This window comes from Oryctolagus cuniculus, chromosome 9, assembly GCF_051225735.1.
Source record: "Oryctolagus cuniculus isolate XC-2025 breed Fujian yellow rabbit chromosome 9, ASM5122573v1, whole genome shotgun sequence".
Lineage (NCBI taxonomy): Eukaryota > Metazoa > Chordata > Mammalia > Lagomorpha > Leporidae > Oryctolagus > Oryctolagus cuniculus.
Window position 1 is genome coordinate 137,147,409 of NC_142875.1, and position 5,012 is coordinate 137,152,420.

The 5,012-nt window shown below is 55.6% G+C and overlaps 1 long non-coding RNA gene across 1 annotated transcript; it reads left to right on the top strand.

The window, feature by feature from the left end:
* Positions 1 to 2,409: 2,409 nt before the first annotated feature.
* Positions 2,410 to 3,260, top strand: LOC138843914 (uncharacterized). Its single transcript, XR_011379117.2, has 2 exons — positions 2,410 to 2,908; positions 3,007 to 3,260. It is a non-coding gene; the product is annotated as an uncharacterized LOC138843914 (long non-coding RNA).
* The last annotated feature ends 1,752 nt before the right edge of the window (positions 3,261 to 5,012 follow it).

Below are 5,012 nucleotides of genomic sequence, written 5' to 3' on the forward strand. Positions count from 1 at the left end.
TAAAACCAACAATAATTGATCATCTCTTGAAGACCAGGAACTGGTCGTGGAGACTAAGTGCCAGTCATTCTTTCACTGCCACGCTGTCACCATGCTGGGAGGTCTCCTGCCCTGGGCACATGGTGGCTTCAGGGGTTCAGGAGTCACAGGCAGCCAGGGCCACATCCGCTGGGGAACAAAGCGGTGTCGGTTGAGCGTGCTACTGTCGATGCCTCAGATCCATGGGCCAGGGCTGGGGATAACAGCCGTGCATAGAAACACACATTTTGTTGTGAGTGCCGATGTGTGCACAACCTGTGATTTGTGCTTATGGTGCTCATTTTTCAGTGAGAAAGTTACGGTGCCCCCGAAACTCAGCCTTAAATATATCTTACAGGAGCAGGCACCTGGTGCAGCAGCACATGACCCAACTACTCAGGCCTGCAGGGCGTCGAGTGATAGTGTGAAAGGGAGGACCTTTGCATGTAGTAGTTTTTTGGTGTTCATTGAGTAGGAATAAAACTTCTGAACATTTTTTTTTTCATTTAGCTAAGTTTATTTTAACATCTAAGTAATGGTTAGAGATTGGACAACTATGGCCAAGTGAAAATGCCACTTGAGACAGCTGCATCCCACACTCAGTGCCAGGGTTCGAATCCCTGTTCCACTTCTGACTGCAGCTTCCTGCTAATGCACACCCGGAGGCAGAAGGCCATGGCTCAAGTGCTTGGCTTCCTGCTGCCCACATGGGAAACCTGGATGGAGTTCGAGGTTTTTGGCTTCGTTCTGGCCCAGGCCAGGCTGTTGCAAACATTTGGGGAGTGAACCAACCAGCAGCTCGCTCTCTCTCTCTCTCTGCCTTTCAAGTAAATGAGAACTTGAAATTACAAGTGGGGAACAAAGCATTTAAAAAAATCTTAGAAAAACTTAGATGGTTTTACAGCTATTGTATAAACAAATTCAATTCTACCAAAACGGAAGACCGTTCCAGGGGCTGGCATCAGTGCTCTTGTGTGTATCATCCGCACACAAGGCGGCCAAGGATGTCCCTTCCAAGGTCTACCGAGGCTGGCCTTTCCGTGTGGCGCTGCAAGGGTCCACTTCCCTAGGTGTGACATTTCCCAATGAACGCGAGAGAAAACAGAGGCAGAGAGATTAAGGACTTGCCGGTTCTTTGACTGTGTAAACAGACACCTGCTAATTAGCTTGCACAGGAAATGTGGGAGCAAAGTCCTGAGGGAGGCTCAGAATGCCCCCAGGCTGCATCAGGAAGTCAGCAGTTGTGTCAGAGCGAGGCCCTCATGGTCTTGAAGTCAGAAATTCCAGACTCTCACAGATTTGCACACCAGGCTGACTTCGGAATGCCTCTGCTATTCCCCTGGAGTGTGTCACTGTATTCCACCTAAGACCGCTGAGGCCACAGTGGACCCGCCTTCCTGGCCTGCGGTCAGCTCCTGGCTGTTTCTTTGCCCAGGGCTAAGATACTGAACTAAGGATTTATTAAAATGAACATACCTGCAATTCTGGTTCTTAAACGGGAAGTGCTTAACATACAGGCTCCAGCACAACTCCCACTGTTTTGGCTGCGGCCTTTGGCACCTCGTGCATCCGGCCCACCGCCCCGGCGACCCGGGACTGCACCTCCCTCGGGTCCCACTGTCACCGCGTGGCCGTGGCCGGGTCACCCAGGCTGCAGAAGGGCGCCTAGCGCTCCCAGCTGCTTCCTCAGGGATAAACCCTTGGGTCGGGGAGAGCTAGGGAAGTGTCGCGGGGTGGGGACGAGTCCGCTTTCGCACGGTTAGGTCGCGGTGGCGCTTCTTCCCGAGCCCGGCGCAGGCGGGGGCCTCCGGGCGGCAGCCACCAAGGCGCCGAGGCCCCGCTCGCGGCCCAGGGGCGGCGGCGAAAGGGCGCGAAGGGGAGCGGGCGGGGCCAGCGCGCGGCCGCAGCGGGCGGGGCGGGGCCTCCGCGGCGCAGGCGCAGCAGGGCCTCCGGAAATTTCCACTGAGGCTCGGCGCGCCGGACTCGCCCGATCACGTGACCCGTGACTCACCGAGCCCGCGCGCGGACTGGGACGGGGAGGGGGGAGGGGAGGTGTGGGGAGAGCGGGGGAGGGGACAGGGAAGTGTGGGGACGGCGGGCGGCGAGAACAGCCGGAGGGGGAGGGGAGGCGGGGCCGCCACGTGGCCCCGCGGCGGGCCGGCCCCGGGCCGGGGCGGGCGTGCGCCCCCGAGGACGCCCGGGCTTCGCTGGGCAGAGGCCCCGAGGCGGCCGCTCTCCCGGCCGTCCGGCCGCGCAGGGCCCGCGCTGGCCGTGGGCCCCGGTTGGTCGCCGTCGCGCGGGGCTCTGCGGTCGCAGCGATGGCCGGAAGCGTGGCCGCTGCGCCCGGCGGGCGCCGTGTGAGGCTGTTGGTGCCGCTGTTCCCGGCCTTGCGCAGACCAGGAGATGGGGCCGGCCTGTCCGCCCGGTGAAGCCCCTGCTGCGGCCGTGTGCGGGACTTGGGTGGGGTTTTCCCCCTCGCCTTGCTTCAGCCTCCCTCCAGCGCGTTTTGGAGACCTAGTGGCGTTCCGGCCGGTCAGAAAACCACGCTGCATCTGCAGGGGCGCTCTGGGGCGGGCATGGGTGCAGGGCCCAGGTAGCCGGGTGTCACGGGGGCGGTTACTGAGGTGTTTGACGTCAGAACTTTAATCGGAGCCTGCTGGCCGCCTCGGGCCTCCTTCCGGGAAGACGCGCGGGCGCTCCAGTGTCAGTGCGTGCCGAGCAGCTATCGGTCCAGCGGACTCGGGAGTGCGCACCCCGAGAGTCCCTGGCACGATGCCAAAGAAAGGGAGCTTTCCAGGAGACACGAGAGTGGCCAGCCGTCACAGGAAGGTGCTGTTCGTTCTGGAACCTTCTTTGACGCGTCTGAAACCCTCGCTGACCCGCATGGCTGGTGAGGAGCGTCCCAAAGGCTCGTGGCGCCCAGGCGCTGCCCTTGTCTGCGGCCTGGCTGTGCTTCAGAGACAGGCATTCTGTCTTCTGTGTTCCCAGGCGTAGCAAGGAGCTGGGGAGCTGAAAGGACACACTTCCGTGGCTGTCTTGAGCTGGGACTTAGCGTGCAGGAGCCAGCACCGCCCCGGAACACAGGCCCCCTCCCTTCTCACGTTTCCTTGGCTTCCCTCTGAATCCAAGGACATGCAGATATGAACTGCACACGGCAGATGTAGGTTTTCAGTCCCACTTGTTTTGCATGTAATATAGCTTTTTGGTGTTTATTAAGTAGGAATAAAACTTAGGAAAATTTGTGATCATTTAGCTAAGTTTATTTTAACATCTAAGTAATGGTTAGAGATTGAACAACGACAGCCTTAACCCCAGCCTCATGATCCGGGGCGTCTTTAAAATGATAGACTCACAGGATTTTTTTTTTTTTTTTTTTGCTTGCCGAAGGAGAACTTGTAACCACTCTCTCCAAGAGGACTTCAAAAGTTTTATGGAAAAATTGAATTAAAAGATAAAAATTGTATTTTAAAAATATTAATTTATTTGAAAGGCAGAGTTACAGAGAGAAGGGGAGAGCCAGTGGGAGGTCTTCCATCTGCTGGTTCACTCTCCAAATGGCTGCGACAGCAGGGGCCGGCCAGGCTGAGCCAGGAGTGTGGAACTCCATCGGGATCTCCCCCGTGGGTGACGGGGTTTGAGTAGTTGGGCCATCTGCTGCTGCTTCTCCTGGCGCGTTAGCAGGGAGCTAGATTAGAAGGGAAGCCTTTGGGACTTGAACTGGCACTCACATAAGATGCTGAGGTTGCAGGTGGTAGCTTAATCCACTGCACCACGGTGCTGGGCATAAGCTCTGTGAAGTTTCAAACACTTGTATATCATGTGATACCAGCATTAAGTCCATCTCCAAAGAATTGGGGGTTCTCAATTCAACCAGGTCAAGGCAGTCCATTTTCTATTAACTGGAGAAAAATCGGTGTCCTTTAAATTTTTTTTAAAGATTAAGAAGTATGGGGCCGGTGCTGTGACGTAGCAGATAAAGCTGCTGTCTGCAGTGCTGGCATCCCAAGACCCGGCTGCTCCACTTCTGATCCAGCTCTCTGCTATGGCCTGGGAAAGCAGCAGAAGATGGCCCAAGTCCTTGGGCCCCTGCACCTGCGTGGGAGACCCAAATGAAGCTGCCTCCTGGCTTCGGATTGGCCCTGCTCCGCCCATTGCAGCCATTTGGAGAGTGAACCAGTGGATGGAAGATTATCTCTGTCTTCCTCTTTTTCTCTCTGTCTCTGCCTCTCTGTAACTCCGCGTTTCAAATAAATAAGTAAAAGTTTACAAAAAAAAAAAAAAAGATTAAGACGCAAACATCAAAAGGAGCTGAACCACGATTGTAAGGTGGATGCCTCATGATTTTCCATCAGAGCTCTTGCAAAACTGACCTTGCTGGATGAGAGGAGTGAGCAAGGGCTTTTCCACAGTGGAGAAGCTTTTTCTGTGTGTTTTACTGCTAAGACTTTGGCTAATTTTCTCAAAACACAAACAGCACTGGTGTTATCATTCTTTGGCCCTCCAGAAAGTCAACGTGGAAAATCCAAGAAACTGTTGCCATAAGCTTTGCTCTTTAACAGTCTTCTTCTGAAAGGCGCTGTGTCAGAGAGAAAGAGAAATAGATTGATCTTCCATCTGCTGGTTCACTCCCCAGATGACTTTAAGGGTCAGGGGCCGGGTCACACCGAAGCCAGGAGCCTAGACCTCCATCTGGGTGTCCAGTGCAGGCGGCAGGGGCTCAAGCACGGGTCATCTGCTGCTTCCCCTGGCACATACCACATTAGAGCTGGATTGGAAGCAGAGCAGCTGGGACACAAACCAGCACTCCCCCATGGGATGCCTGCATCGCTTAACCTCACGCGCCACAGTGGTGGCCCCTTGACTGGTCCCCTCTTACACTGACTGGACCGCTGTATTTCCATGGTAACCATTGCTTTGGTTGTGCTGGTAAAGTCGTGTGTCCTTCCTGCTCTGCGTCTTCCCGGGATCTCGACCCCACGTTGAAAGCTCTGCAG